Source organism: Argiope bruennichi, chromosome 7 (genome assembly GCF_947563725.1).
Source record: "Argiope bruennichi chromosome 7, qqArgBrue1.1, whole genome shotgun sequence".
Classification (NCBI taxonomy): Eukaryota; Metazoa; Arthropoda; class Arachnida; order Araneae; family Araneidae; genus Argiope; species Argiope bruennichi.
The window spans coordinates 10,485,346-10,503,435 of record NC_079157.1 but is presented as its reverse complement, the minus strand read 5'-3'; the positions used below and the strand labels follow the sequence as shown (position 1 = coordinate 10,503,435).

The 18,090-nt window shown below is 36.5% G+C and overlaps 5 non-coding genes across 5 annotated transcripts; all 5 read left to right on the top strand.

Annotated features, from left to right (window-relative positions):
- The first annotated feature begins 4,854 nt into the window (after positions 1 to 4,854).
- On the top strand, positions 4,855 to 4,927 carry Trnai-gau (transfer RNA isoleucine (anticodon GAU)). The gene has a single exon. It is a non-coding gene; the product is annotated as a tRNA-Ile (tRNA).
- A 380-nt stretch (positions 4,928 to 5,307) lies between these two features.
- Trnai-gau (transfer RNA isoleucine (anticodon GAU)) lies at positions 5,308 to 5,379 on the top strand. Its single transcript has one exon. It is a non-coding gene; the product is annotated as a tRNA-Ile (tRNA).
- Positions 5,380 to 5,600: 221 nt separating this feature from the next.
- On the top strand, positions 5,601 to 5,673 carry Trnaf-gaa (transfer RNA phenylalanine (anticodon GAA)). Its single transcript has one exon. It is a non-coding gene; the product is annotated as a tRNA-Phe (tRNA).
- An 11,258-nt stretch (positions 5,674 to 16,931) lies between these two features.
- Trnad-guc (transfer RNA aspartic acid (anticodon GUC)) lies at positions 16,932 to 17,003 on the top strand. The gene has a single exon. It is a non-coding gene; the product is annotated as a tRNA-Asp (tRNA).
- A 596-nt stretch (positions 17,004 to 17,599) lies between these two features.
- On the top strand, positions 17,600 to 17,672 carry Trnay-gua (transfer RNA tyrosine (anticodon GUA)). The gene has a single exon. It is a non-coding gene; the product is annotated as a tRNA-Tyr (tRNA).
- Positions 17,673 to 18,090: the final 418 nt, after the last annotated feature.

Sequence of the window (18,090 nt, the reverse complement as noted above, 5' to 3'; positions counted from 1 at the left end):
GAGCGTTAGACTGAAGATCTAAAGGTCCCTGGTTCGATCCCGGGTTTCGGCAAGCGTAACTGTCCTCGGTAGTATAGTGGTCAGTATCCCCGCCTGAAAAGCGGGAGACTGGGGTTCGATTCCCCGTCGGGGAGTATGTGATATATCAATAATCTTTTTATTTTTATTGGATAACACTAATAATTCTACATGTGCGCTTTCGATTGACTTTAGAAATCTTGACAAACCACATTCGCTGAGTAACACAATTCTTCCTTAATGTATCTTCTCTCGTCCTTTTATGAACAAATAACATCTTGCTGATTCTTTCCAGTTTCATTCTGGTAAAGCTGCTTTCCGATTTCTCCTAGGCGTGCCGAAATAGCTCAGTTGGGAGAGCGTTAGACTGAAGATCTAAAGGTCCCTGGTTCGATCCCGGGTTTCAGCAAGCGTAACTGTCCTCGACAGTATAGTGGTCAGTATCCCCGCCTGAAAAGCGGGAGACTGGGGTCCGAATCCCCGCCGGGGAGTTTGTGATATATCAATAATCTTTATATTTTTATTGGATAACACTAATAATTCTACATGTGCGCTTTCGATTGACTTTAGAAATCTTGACAAACCACATTCGCTGAGTAACACAATTCTTTATTAGATGTATCTTCTCTCGTCCTTTTATGAACAAATAACATCTTGCTGATTCTTTCCAATTTCATTCTGGTAAAGCTGCTTTCCGATTTCTCCTAGGCGTGCCGAAATAGTTCAGTTGGGCGAGCGTTAGACTGAAGATCTAAAGGTCAAGGTTCGATCCCGGGTTTCGGCAAGCGTAACTGCCCTCGGTAGTATAGTGGTCAGTAGCCCCGCCTGAAAAGCGGGAGACTGGGGTTCGATTCCCCGCCGGGGAGTTTGTGATATATCAATAATCTTTTTATTTTTATTGGGTAACACTAATAATTCTACATGTGCGCTTTCGATTGACTTTAGAAATCTCGACAAACCACATTCGCTGAGTAACACAATTCTTCCTTAGATGTATCTTCTCTCGTCCTTTTATGAACAAATAACATCTTGCTGATTCTTTCCAATTTCATTCTGGTAAAGCTGCTTTCCGATCTCTCCTAGGCGTGCCAAAATAGCACAGTTGGGAGAGCGTTAGACTGAAGATCTAAAGGTCCTTGGTTCGATCCCGGGTGTTGGCAAGCGTAACTGTCCTCGGTAGTATAGTGGTCAGTATCCCCGCCTGTCACGCGGGAACCGGGGTTCGATTCCCCGCCGGGGAGTTTGTGATATATCAATAATCTTTTTATTTTTATTGGATAACACTAATAATTCTACATGTGCGGTTTCTATTGACTTTAGAAATCTTGACAAACCACATTCGCTGAGTAACACAATTCTGTATTAGATGTATCTTCTCTCGTCCTTTTATGAACAAATAACATCTTGCCGATTCTTTACAATTTCATTCTGGTAAAGCTGCTTTCCGATTTCTCCTAAGCGTGCCGAAATAGTTCAGTTGGACGAGCGTTAGACTGAAGATCTAAAGGTCCCTGGTTCGATCCCGGGTTTCGGCAAGCGTAACTGTCCTCGGTAGTATAGTGGTCAGTATCCCCGCCTGAAAAGCGGGAGACTGGGGTTCGATTCCCCGCCGGGGAGTTTGTGATATATCAATAATCTTTTTATTTTTATTGGATAACACTAATAATTCTACATGTGCGCTTTCTATTGACTTTAGAAATCTTGACAAACCACATTCGCTGAGTAACACAATTCTTCCTTAGATGTATCTTCTCTCGTCCTTTTATGAACAAATAACATCTTGCTGATTCTTTCCAATTTCATTCTGGTAAAGCTGCTTTCCGATTTCTCCTAGCCGTGCCGAAATAGCTCAGTTGGGAGAGCGTTAGACTGAAGATCTAAAGGTCCCTGGTTCGATCCCGGGTTTGGGCAAGCGTAACTGTCCTCGGTAGTATAGTGGTCAGTATCCCCGCCTGTCACGTGGGAGACCGGGGTTCGATTCCCCGCCGGGGAGTTTGCGATATTTCTTTAATCTTTTTATTTTTATTGGATAACACTAATAATTCTACATGTGCGCTTTCGATTGACTTTAGAAATCTTGACAAATCACATTCGCTGAGTAACACAATTCTTTATTAGATGTATCTTCTCTCGTCCTTTTATGAACAAATAACATCTTGCTGATTCTTTCCAGTTTCATTCTGGAAAAGCTGCTTTCCGATCGCTCCTAGGCGTGCCGAAATAGTTCAGTTGGGAGAGCGTTAGACTGAAGATCTAAAGGTCCTTGGTTCGATCCTTGGTGTTGGCAAGCGTAACTGTCCTCGGTAGTATAGTGGTCAGTATCCCCGCCTGTCACGCGGGAGACCGAGGTTCGATTCCAAGCCGGGGAGTTTGCGATATAACATTAATCTTTTTATTTTTATTGGATAACACTAATAATTCTACATGTGCGCTTTCGATTGACTTTAGAAATCTTGACAAACCACATTCGCTGAGTAACACAATTCCGTATTAGATGTATCTTCTCTCGTCCTTTTATGAACAAATAACATCTTGCTTATTCTTTCCAATTTCATTCTGGTAAAGCTGCTTTCCGATTTCTCCTAGGCGTGCCGAAATAGTTCAGTTGGGCGAGCGTTAGACTGAAGATCTAAAGGTCCCTGGTTCGATCCCGGGTTTCGGCAAGCGTAACTGTCCTCGGCAGTATAGTGGTCAGTATCCCCGCCTGAAAAGCGGGAGACTGGGGTCCGATTCCCCGCCGGGGAGTTTGTGATATATCAATAATCTTTATATTTTTATTGGATAACACTAATAATTCTACATGTGCGCTTTCGATTGACTTTAGAAATCTTGACAAACCACATTCGCTGAGTAACACAATTCTTTATTAGATGTATCTTCTCTCGTCCTTTTATGAACAAATAACATCTTGCTGATTCTTTCCAATTTCATTCTGGTAAAGCTGCTTTCCGATTTCTCCTAGGCGTGCCGAAATAGTTCAGTTGGGCGAGCGTTAGACTGAAGATCTAAAGGTCAAGGTTCGATCCCGGGTTTCGGCAAGCGTAACTGTCCTCGGTAGTATAGTGGTCAGTATCCCCGCCTGAAAAGCGGGAGACTGGGGTTCGATTCCCCGCCGGGAAGTTTGTTGTATATCAATAATCTTTTTATTTTTATTGGATAACACTAATAATTCTACATGTGCGCTTTCGATTGACTTTAGAAATCTTGAGAAACCACATTCGCTAAGTAACACAATTCTTCCTTAGATGTATCTTCTCTCGTCCTTTTATGAACAAATAACATCTTGCTGATTCTTTCCAGTTTCATTCTGGAAAAGCTGCTTTCCGATTTCTCCTAGGCGTGCCGAAATAGCTCAGTTGGGAGCGCGTTAGACTGAAGATCTAAAGGTCCCTGGTTCGATCCCGGGTTTCGGCAAGCGTAACTGTCCTCGTTAGTATAGTGGTCAGAATCCCCGCCTGTCACGTGGGAGACCGGGGTTCGATTCCCCGCAGGGGATTTTGTGATATATCAATAATCTTTTTATTTTTATTGGATAACACTAATAATTCTACATGTGCTCTTTCGATTGACTTTAGAAATCTTGACAAACCACATTCGCTGAGTAACACAATTCTTTATTAGATGTATCTTCTCTCGTCCTTTTATGAACAAATAACATCTTGCTGATTCTTTCCAATTTCATTCTGGTAAAGCTGCTTTCAGATTTCTCCTATTCGTGCCGAAATAGTTCAGTTGGGCGAGCGTTAGACTGAAGACCTAAAGGTCAAGGGTCGATCCCGGGTTTCGGCAAGAGTAACTGTCCTCGGTAGTATAGTGGTCAGTATCTCCGACTGAAAAGCGGGAGACTGGGGTTCGATTCCCCGCCGGGGAGTTTGTGATATATCAATAATCTTTTTATTTTTATTGGATAACACTAATAATTCTACATGTGCGCTTTCGATTGACTTTAGAAATCTTGACAAACCACATTCGCTGAGTAACACAATTCTTCCTTAGATGTATCTTCTCCCGTCCTTTTATGAACAAATAACATCTTGCACATTCTTTCCAGTTTCATTCTGGAAAAGCTGCTTTCCGATTTCTCCTAGGCGTGACGAAATAGCTCAGTTGGGAGAGCGTTAGACTGAAGATCTAACGGTCCCTGGTTCGATCCCGGGTTTCGGCAAGCGTAACTGTCCTCGTTAGTATTGTGGTCAGTATCCCCGCCTGTCACGTGGGAGACCGGGGTTCGATTCCCCGCCGGGGAGTTTGCGATATTTCTTTAATCTTTTTATTTTTATTGGATAACACTAATAATTCTACATGTGCTCTTTCGATTGACTTTAGAAATCTTGACAAACCACATTCGCTGAGTAACACAATTGTTTATTAGATGTATCTTCTCTCGTCCTTTTATGAACAAATAACATCTTGCTGATTCTTTCCAATTTCATTCTGGTACAGCTGCTTTCCGATTTCTCCTAGGCGTGCCGAAATAGTTCAGTTGGGCGAGCGTTAGACTGAAGATCTAAAGGTCAAGGTTCGATCCCGGGTTTCGGCAAGCGCAACTGTCCTTGGTTGTATAGTGGTCAGTATCTCCGCCTGTCACGTGGGAGACCGGGGTTCGATTCCCCGCCGGGGAGTTTGCGATATTTTTTAATATTTTTATTGGATAACACTAATAATTCTACATGTGCGCTTTCGATTGACTTTAGAAATCTTGACAAACCACATTCGCTGAGTAACACAATTCTTTATTAGATGTATCTTCTCTCGTCCTTTTATGAACAAATAACATCTTGCTGATTCTTTCCAATTTCATTCTGGTAAAGCTGCTTTCCGATTTCTCCTAGGCGTGCCGAAATAGCTCAGTTGGGAGAGCGTTAGACTGATGATCTTAAGGTCCCTGGTTCGATCCCGGGATTCGGCAAGCGTAACTGTCCTCGTTAGTATAGTGGTCAGTATCCCCGCCTGTCACGTGGGAGACCGGGGTTCGATTCCCCGCCGGGGAGTTTGCGATATTTCTTTAATCTTTTTATTGGATAACACTAATAATTCTACATGTGCTCTTTCGATTGACTTTAGAAATCTTGACAAACCACATTCGCTGAGTAACACAATTCTTTATTAGATGTATCTTCTCTCGTGCTTTTATGAACAAATAACATCTTGCTGATTCTTTCCAATTTCATTCTGGTAAAGCTGCTTTCCGATTTCTCCTAGGCGTGCCGAAATAGTTCAGTTGGGCGAGCGTTACACTGAAGATCTAAAGCTCCCTGGTTCGATCCCGGGTTTCGGCAAGCGTAACTGTTCTCGGTAGTATAGTGGTCAGTATCCCCGCCTGATAAGCGGGAGACTGGGGTTCGATTCCCCGCCGGGGAGTTTGTGATATATCAATAATCTTTATATTTTTATTGGATAACACTAATAATTCTACATGTGCGCTTTCGATTGACTTTAGAAATCTTGACAAACCACATTCGCTGAGTAACACAATTCTTCCTTAGATGTATCTTCTCTCGTCCTTTTATGAACAAATAACATCTTGCTGATTCTTTCCAATTTCCTTCTGGTAAAGCTGCTTTCCGATTTCTCCTAGGCGTGCCGAAATAGCTCAGTTGGGAGAGCGTTAGACTGAAGATCTAAAGGTCCCTGGTTCGATCCCGGGTTTCGGCAAGCGTAACTGTCCTCGATAGTATAGTGGTCAGTATCCCCGCCTGTCGCGTGGGAGACCGGGGTTCGATTCCCCGCCGGGGAGTTTGCGATATTTCTTTAATCTTTTTATTTTTATTGGATAACACTAATAATTCTACATGTGCGCTTTCGATTGACTTTAGAAATCTTGACAAACCACATTCGCTGAGTAACACAATTCTTCCTTAGATGTATCTTCTCTCGTCCTTTTATGAACAAATAACATCTTGCTGATTCTTTCCAATTTCATTCTGGTAAAGCTGCTTTCCGATCTCTCCTAGGCGTGCCGAAATAGCTCAGTTGGGAGAGCGTTAGACTGAAGATCTAAAGGTCCGTGGTTCGATCCCGGGTTTCGGGAAGCATAACTGTCCTCGGTAATATAGTGGTCAGTATCCCCGCCTGTCACGCGGGAGACCGGGGTTTGATTCCCCGCCGGGGAGTTTTCGATATATCAATAATCTTTTTATTTTTATTGGATAACACTAATTAATCAAAGCACAATTAATCAAAGCAATTAAACAATAACAGAATTATTCAGATTCTTCAGTTCCCTTAAATGTACTATATAATGTGCTGAACAATATTTCAGAGGTAAGAAAATTAATTGCTCCTTATTAACTTTCACAACAGCAAAGAATTAAATAATTTTTCAACTGTATGGAAGATGTTAATTACATATTTTAGAAAATCAAAAATTATACCATTATTTAAAAAAAAATTAAAGATTTAATCTGCTCAAATACAGTTCACAAAAAGAAGACAGTTCACATAAACATTAATAATTTTTTTAATTCTGAAAATAAATTTTCTTAGTTTTAATGACTATCTACGGGTGTCAATATCTCTTCGTCTTAATTATTGTACGAATTTCTTCGTGTAGCATTTGTCTTTAATAATGAATATTCAGTGGATTCGAAATAGCCGGTTTTTGATGAATAAAGTCGATCAAAACCCATTTTTTATCACACGACCATAGAACATTTTGGAAATGTGTTTACAAATTAGTTTCATATTGGCGTCAATCGCGCCATTCTTGGCAACTACGTCAGTACCAAAGCCGTGCACGATTGGTTGAATTTCGTTTGCAAACAATCTTTCCGTCGCTATCGTCTACATTTTCAAGCAGGTTTGAAAAAGCTCACGATGACGGAAAACTTGCTTGACCGGTTGCCTGCGGGTAAAAACGGAAAATTGCCCACGAAAGTGTAGACGGTATTTGCCCGTGTGATAAGGCCTTTAGACTGAAAATCTAAAGGTCCCTGGTTCGATCCCGGGTTTCGGCAAGCGTAACTGTCCTCGGTAGTATAGTGGTCAGTATCCCCGCCTGTCACGCGGGAGACCGAGGTTCGATTCCCCGACGGGGAGTTTGCGATATTTCTTTAATCTTTTTATTTTTATTGGATAACACTAATAATTCTACATGTGCGCTTTCGATTGACTTTAGAAATCTTGTCAAACCGCATTCGCTGAACAGATGCAAGTAGAAAAAAAATTTAATTGATAATGTTCCAAATATGGAACTAATTTTTATTTGCTTAAATATTGCACATCGGCGTATTTTTCCAGTCACTTTTTCATTGAATTAGGTGAAATATTGTCCGAAAATATGGTCTGTTGTCTATAAAATACTGTCTTTAATGGAGGTTAACAGTAAAAAGGTTTTAAAAATTTAAATTTTTAGCCGTCCGTGAAAGAGGACCATTATAAATTACTAAAATGTTTCTATTATAATCATCAATATATACAAAAAGTTTCAAGGTTTCTGACAATAAAATTTGGAGAGATATAGTTATTTTTAAATGTAACGAGACTAATAACTAATTCAAGTAGAAATATTTATTTTTAAAATGCAAATTTTTCCAATATACATAAAACTGCTACATGCAAACATATGTCTAGTAGTACATAATTCTCGATTTAAAAGAAATTTGCTAATCAAGCATAACTTTGTTTACTTTGATTGATCGGCAGTTGAAATTTCCATCTCACAAGGAAGAGAAAGAAAATTTGAAAAAGTCAGCATTTCAGACATCCCAGAGTAGTACTTAAATGCCGAAAAAGAAAGTAAAATTATTTGCTCGCAATTGTGCGCTTTCTATAAGAATGATATAATTTATAACAAAGAACGTTTGGGAATAGTGATGATTTATAATATGTAATCATAATGCTGAAGTAGTTGTAGAATACAAATGCGGTCTTTCGAATTCGCGGCATTCTAGAAAGTGAATTTACATGGTTTAGCAATAACAAACTATAGGATCCTTATTTCTCCGGGAAGGAATGGGGAAAATGAGACATTATAAAATCATACAGAAATTGACAATTTGACTTTTTTAAGTTACTCAACGCTACAGTTCAAACCATAACATTCCAAAAAAAAAAGACCATATAGTAAATATTTCAGTTTAATAATTGGCATACAACATTCCTCAAGTCTACTTTACTGTGTTAGAAGTGACATAGTCAACACGATTGATTTTTATAATTTTACAATTGAACCCTATTTCAAGGTTTATCTTTACCTTATAAATGTACAATAATTTGGACAAACGAATGTTGTTATTTTAATCAAAAAAGAAGCATTAATCCTCAAAATGTTCCCGAATCAAATTCTTCGTATAAGTTCATTATTAGTGGCAATTTTCTATGAATGTGTAGAGAGGCCTTTTTAGAAACTCTTTGGTTAGTCCTACTTTGGGCAACAATATACTGAATAGTTACCGATATATTTGGCATGTTTTGATTGGCATTATGCCTACAATAAGGGATTAGTTGCCTCTGGCATTACATGATCTATAGATCTTTACCGACAAACTCAAAAATCCTGTCTTTATGTCATAATTATGAATTGGATCGCACAAACACAAATACTGTTAAAAGAATGCATTATTATTTTTTTATTCTTCCCTTTTAATAATATTTTGTGATATATTATCAATGAAAATTAAAGCGAAAGTCTAGCTGAAGCACCGATCATAAGTATGGATAGGTATAGTCTAAATAAATTTATCTTTTAATATCTCAGAAACTTTTACAGACAGAAGCAAGAAAACTTGCAACCTTATGGACGAATTTAAGAAAAACATTTTTCTCGTTGACTCTTTACATTATGGAAGTCGCATAAATATTTACTTTTTGCCATTTTTTACTATCCATCTCTAAAGGAACCCAAGTATTTTCATAAGTTTGAGAACCTTGTTTGATGAAACTTTGCAACTAGAGTATGTATCTAGTTGAATTAAAATATTTCAGAAAATACTTGTTCGACTTTGGGAGGACACACTATACATTAAAACTAATTGCTACACCCGGCGCTGCTCGTGATTAAAATCCTCTCGTGTAATATTTTTTTTTTTTAATAGAAATTACTTTTACGTAAAATACGAGGAATGGAACTCTTATATAGGCAACACTGCTGTATAGACGCCAAGCAACGAAACCAAATAATGCCGGTTTATACCATAAGTTAGTTATATAACCTCTCTTACCTCAGAGCAAAAGAACGCTTGTAGTGTGAGGAGAACTGAATTTTGTGTTAGTTTGTGGGAACGTTTCCGAAACAAGAACAAAAAATTGAGTGTGCCAGAAATCGTACAACATGACAGTGTCATGAAGAGACTTGTAGTAAATCTGCATTACTTTACAGAACAATAGCAAGGTGGGTAAAAACTTTTAAAGAAGGACGCCAAGATTTGGCAGACATGCGTCGGCCATGTCGTCCTGTCAGTGAAAAAGTGTATGTTGTTGCCGCACTAATGAACAGTGATCGACGCCATCAGATTCCTGAACTAGCCCAGAAGACAGGATTATCGCTTACGACTATGCTTCATATTCTGAAGGAACGCCTGGGCATGCTAAAAACTGTCTCATGATGGATTCCACGCAATTTAATGGAAATGCAGAAACGGTTTTGTATCATTACGTTAGGCGAGGCATGGGCCAAACAGTACGAACCACAAATGAAATGTCAATCGTACAGATAGCGTTATTAAGGGTCACCACAAAATTCGAAATTTAGCCAGAATCCCAGCAGTGTGAAAGTTATGGTGATTCTAGTGTACGATTGCGTACCACCGCAGCAAACCGTCAATGCACAGTATTACTGTTCATTCTTGGAACACAATCTGAGATCAGCTTTGAGAAAAAAAACAGCGATACTTTCTGCAGAACCATAACAATGCTCGATAACACACGGCGTAAGCTATGGTTGGTTTATTCGATCGATGAGGCTGGGAAGTGCTATACCATCCACCAAACTCCTCGGACTTGAGCATTTGCGATTTTGATTTGATTCCCAAGATGAAGGAACTACTTCGTGCCATTTACTTCAGAACTGTTCCAGAAATTCTTCAGGCAGTAGACAGCACCATTCGAACCATCAACAAAACAGGTGCTGCCACAGGTATCTTAAGACTTTCACATTGTTGGCAACCGGTTGTTCACAAGGATGGTGTCCATATTGAAGGGCAATAAAACTTAATAACATGTACCACTTTTGTATTATATATAAGTAAATAGTCGCCGCTATTAAAATTCCAGCCATTTCCTCATTTCAGATTCATCTGCGTTAAATTTTCTGAAGATAACATTTGAGAAAAAAAAAATTGCACGAAAATGTAATTGATATGGCTGAAAATGTAAAATTTTTAATTTTACAGTGTAATTAATGTTAAAAAAAACGAAGAGTTGGTTAATTTCTAATTAAATGAATATTCCAATTAATTTTTGAACTTTAAAAAGTTAACAATATTTTTTTTAGCTTTAAATAAGAAATGTGCAGAATTCGAGTTAAAAATTTAGAGGATGTGGAACATACATGCAATTACTTCTATTTATATTAAGATTAATTTTTGATATAAAAAAGATTTAATGATATTTTCAATTAAAAAAGCAACATAAGTAAAAAAAAGGGGGGGTGTAATATTTAATTTTAATTTCACATCTATTAAAACTTCCAAGAATGCAATAGAAAATGAAAAAAAAAAATTCTTTAATAAATAAACAATTTATAAATATTTGAAGTTGCCTTTAAGTAAGTTTTTTTTTTTTTTTTTTTTTTTTGCAGAATTTACATTCTGAACTGAAAGACACTTAACATGATTAAATGACACTGCCTTAAAACCTGCAGTCACATCCTAAGATTTTTTTATACATGCATATAAAATTTGGCAAAATTTTAATGAATTGTTTTTGAGATATGCTTTCCATGAAGCAATCATAGTGAAAAATTCTTTCTTCAGAAAGTATGTTTTAAAAAATTACACATAAGCTCTTCTTAATATATTACAAACAAATCGCATTCTTAAAATTTTCACAAAAAATAAAAATTTGTAAAAATATGAAAAATAACTGTTTTGAGTCATTCTGAAGACAAATAGCTTTTAGAAGAGCTACAATAAAGATTTAGAGAATTAAAATCAAAAATTATATCATAATATGTAGTAAATTACAGAGAAAAAATTAAAACAAATTACGCATATTATAAACTTTATTTAGTTATATTTACAATTATAACTGTACAATGTTTATACTTTTATAAGGAACAAAAATCTTTTTAATTCTAATTTATCAAGTATATTGCTGCAAAAAAATAGATAGTTGTAGCATGACTGACAATTTATGACTTAGCAACAGTGATTTTAAAGAAATCAACACACATATAATCATTGTGAAAAGAAAAATACAATAACCCACAAAACACAGGATTTCAAAAAATATTGTTAATCATTAAATCCGTACAAAAAAAAAAACCTGAATATCTAGTAAAATTAATAGGAAAATGACACTAAAAAATAATTTAAGAAAATAACACATGGAAAAACTATTCGTTGGAAACATAGTAATAGTAAATTTATAACAAAATAAAAATTGGATAATATAAGCTGAACTAATGTAGTAATTCTCATTCAATATTACATAAAGCATGAAGACAATATAAACTATTTTTAGGCATAAGCTTAAACACCACAAAATTCTGTATAAATCACGGAGGACAATTTTGATTAGAAATTGTTACTATAAGGGAATTGATTCAAAGCACTTTAAGTGTCTAAATACACTGGATAGATGTTGGGTGGGGGGATAAAACGAGGAGAAATTCTCAAGGTCACTTAAAATGTTCTATATGTCATTCAAAGGCATAAGTTGCAAGATAGTAGCTAGCTTGCCCTAGTATTATTAAAATAAATACAAAGCCAAAACCAGAAACATCAATATCTGTCCATGCACACAGTACAAACTTACAAAAGTTAAATGCACAATATTAAACAATCACTGAGAGATAAATATCCTGCCTCAACTTTAGCATTTTGTGTTGCTTTTTATACAAATGGCAGCTGAATACAATGTCATTTACATTACAAACAAAGTGCTTTTTATTCAATCTTTGGATAAGATTTTAAGTGACACACATAATTGTAACATTGTAGGCGCTTGTAATATTTTACAATTTCTATCAAAACACACATTCCAATCACATAACACAATCTGAGAAAGAGATTTTTAACATTCTTTTTTATCATCGAATTATAGTTCACATGAAAAGGTAGATTTATCGATCCTACAGGTAAATTGCATAGCAAATAGTTAATATAAACTGACTATTTAATTCACTTCAATTTTTAATTCAAATGCAACATTTATGAAATCCATTGCTAAATTATTATTAGAAATTATTATTATTTCAAGATGGATAAAAATAGGAATCCAATTAAAGCAACATGAAAGTTTCTTAGAAAAAAATACAATTGAATGTGTTTTAAAAGGGGAAAAAATTATTAAGCTGAATGCTAAAGTAAATAAAAAACAAAACAAAATAGTCAACTACATTAAAACTATCATCTAAAACTGATTACTAACACCTTGCATTACTTGTTATAAATCTAAATAATAAAATCCAAAGAAAATAATTTATTTTTCCCCTAAGGTAGAATCAATATAAAAATTTCAACAAATTAAACATTTCTTGATTACAAGCAAAGAAAATAATAATAATAAAGGAAAAGTCCATCCAAATACTTTTAAACAGTGATTATATCAATTATGTACAGAAATAAAAAATTTTAATCTAGAATGAAATAAATTGAAATTATTCTGATCCAAAAAGTAACATTGCAAATTCCTTCACTTTCATGAAATAATGCATTATGTTCAAAAATAATATCTAAATATCAAATAAGAGTGAGATTCAAACTGTAACTGATTGCAGCTTTGAAAACCGACTATTACCAATGATAATGAAAAGTTAATCATTCAAATCTCCTACCATGTATACTAATAGATATTTCACTAACAAACAACTTCACTGAATTAATTCTCACACTTTGTCTACAAAATTTATCACTCTCATCTCTCTAAAAGGCATTCAATTATATTGCCATGATACAGATTTAAAATATTTTCATACAAAACAATATTAAAGATAACAAAGCTAGATTTTAATAGAAAATATGAATGAGGGGGGAACAAAAATATGAAAAAGAGAAAAAAAAAACATTTGGGAAAAGAAAGAAAGAAAAAGAAAAAAATTGAAAAACTGAAATTTTAGGAACTTATTCAGTCAATTCACAGTTTTAAATGGGAGGAAAAATCCTATACACATGCAAACTATTAATTTTATTAAACAAGGGAAGGGCTTACATAAAAATGAAATATCACAGTTAGATTATTAATTGACAAATGCAGATTCATTATTCACAAACAATTCCCACACAACTCTTTAAGAATAGCAAGGAATACTTTTAAGAGCACCAATGCTATCTCAAAATATTAAGCACAGTTATACAGTATTACTAGGAAAAAAAGTCAACTAGGGAAAAATAGAATGCCAATTTCTTAGAGCCCAAAATTATTATAATTAGAGGACTGGAGTATTAATCATTTTTATTATATAATACTACAGATGGAAATATAAAAGAGTATTGTCTACATTGAAATTTTGTGACTATTTTGTATTTTCTTTCAACTATGAGTAATATTAAATCAGCTCTAATAGTTGATAATCTAATAACTAATCAAAACTCAATCAAAATTAAAAAAAATCTAAATTTAAAAAAAACTTGAAATGTAAGAAAATGAAATAAATAATGGTATTACATTATTTTTAAAATTGCAAAAATAGAATTGTATTCAGTAAATTAACTAAAGTTAAAATATTTTTTTGTATAAATATTTAAACATTATACATATTTTTTCATGATATAAAGAAATTTAACAATAAAAAAAGAAATGAAAATTGTAAGTGTTGTATTAAGATCTTTAAAGATAGAAATTTTATTAAAAAATACAATATACTGCTATTAAAGAAAGTAAAATTTCATTTAATTCTAACATGAAAGTAGCATTACAAGCTATAAAGTGCACTTTAAATTCTACAACCTAGCATGAAACTTTCATTAATTAGTAAACGGATAAGTAAAATAATTTTGATTTCAATAAAAGACTGATAATTAACAAATAAAAGGTTAAAATCCACATCTATGCATGCTATAAAATATTACTTTCCCCCAATTTATAATCCTTCCACAGAGGGTTTGAATATGTAAGTGAATAAAGTTTTAAAATAAAATGGATGCAGATAAAATATAGTTAATACATAAAAGCATGGTTAAACAAAGTTAAAGTTTTAAAAAATATAATTATTAATTAAAACGGAAGGAATTATATTAGGGGAGTTTGCGATATATCAATAATCTTTTTATTTTTATTGGATAACACTAATAATTCTACATGTGCGCTTTCGATTGACTTTAGAAATCTTGACAAACCACATTCGCTGAGTAACACAATTCTTCCTTAGATGTATCTTCTCTCGTCATTTTATGAACAAATAACATCTTGCTGATTCTTTCCAATTTCATTCTGGTAAAGCTGCTTTCCGATTCCTCCTAGGCGTGCCGAAATAGCTCAGTTGGGAGAGCGTTAGACTGAAGATCTAAAGGTCCCTGGTTCGATCCCGGATTTCGGCAAGCGTAACTGTCTCGGTTGTATAGTGGTCAGTATCCCCGCCTGTCACGCGGGAGACCGGGGTTCGATTCACTGACGGGGAGGTTGCAATATAACATTAAACTTTTTAATTTTATTTTTATTGGATAACACTAATAATTCTACATTTGCGCTTTCGATTGACTTTAGAAATCTTGACAAACCACATTCGCTGAGTAACACAATTCTTCCTTAGATGTATATTCTCTCGTCCTTTTATGAACAAATAACATCTTGCTGATTCTTTCCAGTTTCATTCTGGTAAAGCTGCTTTCCGATTTCTCTTAGACGTGCCGAAATAGCTCAGTTGGGAGAGCGTTAGACTGAAGATCTAAAGGTCACTGGTTCGATCCCGGGTTTCGGCAAGCGTAACTGTCCTCGGTATTATAGTGGTCAGTATCCCCGCCTGTCACGCGGGAGACCGGGGTTCGATTCCCCGCCGGGGAGTTTGCGATATATCAATAATCTTTTTATTTTTATTGGATAACACTAATTATTCTAGATGTGCGCTTTAGATTGACTTTAGAAATCTTGACAAACCACATTCGCTGAGTAACACAATTGTTCCTTAGATGTATCTTCTCTCGTCATTTTATGAACAAATAACATCTTACTGATTCTTTCCAATTTCATTCTGGTAAAGCTGCTTTCCGATTCCTCCTAGGCGTGCCGAAATAGCTCAGTTGGGAGAGCGTTAGACTGAAGATCTAAAGGTCCCTGGTTCGATCCTGGGTTTCGGCAAACGTAACTGTCCTCGGTAGTATAGTGGTCAGTATCCCCGCCTGTCACGCGGGAGACCGGGGTTCGATTCCCCCCCGGGGAGTTTGCGATATATCAATAATCTTTTTATTTTTATTGGATAACACTAATAATTCTACATGTGCGCTTTCGATTGACTTGAGAAATCTTGACAAACCACATTCGCTGAGTAACACAATTCTTCCTTAGATGTATCTTCTCTCGTCCTTTTATGAAAAAATAACATCTTGCTGATTCTTTCCAATTTCAATCTGGTAAAGCTGCTTTCCGATTTCTCCTAGGCATGCCGAAATAGCTCAGTTGGGAGAGCGTTAGACTGAAGATCTAAAGGTCCCTGGTACGATCCCGGGTTTCGGCAAGCGTAACTGTCCTCGGTAGTATAGTGGTTCAGTATCCCCGTCTGTCACGTGGGAGACCGGGGTTCGATTTCCCGCCGCGGAGTTTGCGATATATCAATAATCTTTTTATTTTTATTGGATAACACTAATAATTCTACATGTGCGCTTTCGATTGACTTTAGAAATCTTGACAAACCACATTCGCTGCGTAACACAATTCTTCCTTAGATGTATCTTCTCTCGTCCTTTTATGAACAAATAACATCTTGCTGATTCTTTCCAGTTTCATTCTGGTAAAGCTGCTTTCCGATTTCTCTTAGACGTGCCGAAATAGCTCAGTTGGGAGAGCGTTAGACTGAAAATCTAAAGGTCCCTGGTACGATCCCGGGTTTCGGCAAGCGTAACTGTCCTCGGTAGTATAGTGGTTCAGTATCCTCGCCTGTCACTCGGGAGACCGGGGTTCGATTCCCCGCCGGGGAGTTTGCAAAATATCAATAATCTTTTTATATTTATTGGATAACACTAATTATTCTAGATGTGCGCTTTAGATTGACTTTAGAAATCTTGACAAACCACATTCGATGAGTAACACAATTCTTCCTTAGATGTATCTTCTCTCGTCCTTTTATGAACAAATAACATCTTGCTGATTCTTTCCAATTTCATTCTGGTAAAGCTGCTAACCGATTTCTCCTAGGCGTGCCGAAATAACTCAGTTGGGAGAGCGTTAGACTGAAGATCTAAAGGTCCCTGGTACGATCCCGGGTTTCGGCAAGCGTAACTGTCCTCGGTAGTATAGTGGTTCAGTATCCCCGCCTGTCACACGGGAGACCGGGGTTCGATTCCCTGCCGGGGAGTTTGCGATATATCTTTAATCTTTTTATTTTTATTCGATAACACTAATTATTCTAGATGTGCGCTTTAGATTGACTTTAGAAATCTTGACAAACCACATTCGCTGAGTAACACAATTCTTCCTTAGGTGTATCTTCTCTCGTCCTTTTATGAACAAATAACATCTTGCTGATTCTTTCCAATTTCATTCTGGTAAAGCTGCTTTCCGATTTCTCCCAGGCGTGCCGAAATAGCTCAGTTGGGAGAGCGTTAGACTGAAGATCTAAAGGTCCCTGGTACGATCCCGGGTTTCGGCAAGCGTAACTGTCCTCGGTAGTATAGTGGTCAGTATCCCCGCCTGTCACGCGGGAGACCGGGGTTCGATTCCCCGCCGGGGAGTTTGCAATATATCAATAATCTTTTTATTTTTATTGGATAACACTAATAATTCTACATGTGTGCTTTCGATTGACTTTAGAAATCTTGACAAACCACATTCGCTGAGTAACACAATTCTTCCTTAGATGTATCTTCTCTCGTCCTTTTATGAACAAATAACATCTTACTGATTCTTTCTAATTTCATTCTGGTAAAGCTGCTTTCCGATTCCTCCTAGGCGTGCCGAAATAGCTCAGTTGGGAGAGCGTTAGACTGAAGATCTAAAGGTCCCTGGTTCGATCCCGGATTTCGGCAAGCGTAACTGTCTCGGTTGTATAGTGGTCAGTATCCCAGCCTGTCACGCGGGAGACCGGGGTTCGATTCCCCGCCGGGGAGTTTGCGATATATCAATAATCTTTTTATTTTTATTGGATAACACTAATTATTCTAGATGTGCGCTTTAGATTGACTTTAGAAATCTTGACAAACCACATTCGCTGAGTAACACAATTCTTCCTTAGATGTATCTTCTCTCGTCCTTTTATGAACAAATAACATCTTACTGATTCTTTCCAATTTCATTCTGGTAAAGCTGCTTTCCGATTCCTCCTAGGCGTGCCGAAATAGCTCAGTTGGGAGAGCGTTAGACTGTAGATCTAAAGGTCCCTGGTTCGATCCTGGGTTTCGGCAAACGTAACTGTCCTCGGTAGTATAGTGGTCAGTATCCCCGCCTGTCACGCGGGAGACCGGGGTTCGATTCCCCCCCGGGGAGTTTGCGATATATCAATAATCTTTTTATTTTTATTGGTTAACACTAATAATTCTACATGTGCGCTTTCGATTGACTTGAGAAATCTTGACAAACCACATTCGCTGAGTAACACAATTCTTCCTTAGATGTATCTTCTCTCGTCCTTTTATGAACAAATAACATCTTGCTGATTCTTTCCAATTTCATTCTGGTAAAGCTGCTAACCGATTTCTCCTAGGCGTGCCGAAATAGCTCAGTTGGGAGAGCGTTAGACTGAAGATCTAAAGGTCCCTGGTACGATCCCGGGTTTCGGCAAGCGTAACTGTCCTCGGTAGTATAGTGGTTCAGTATCCCCGA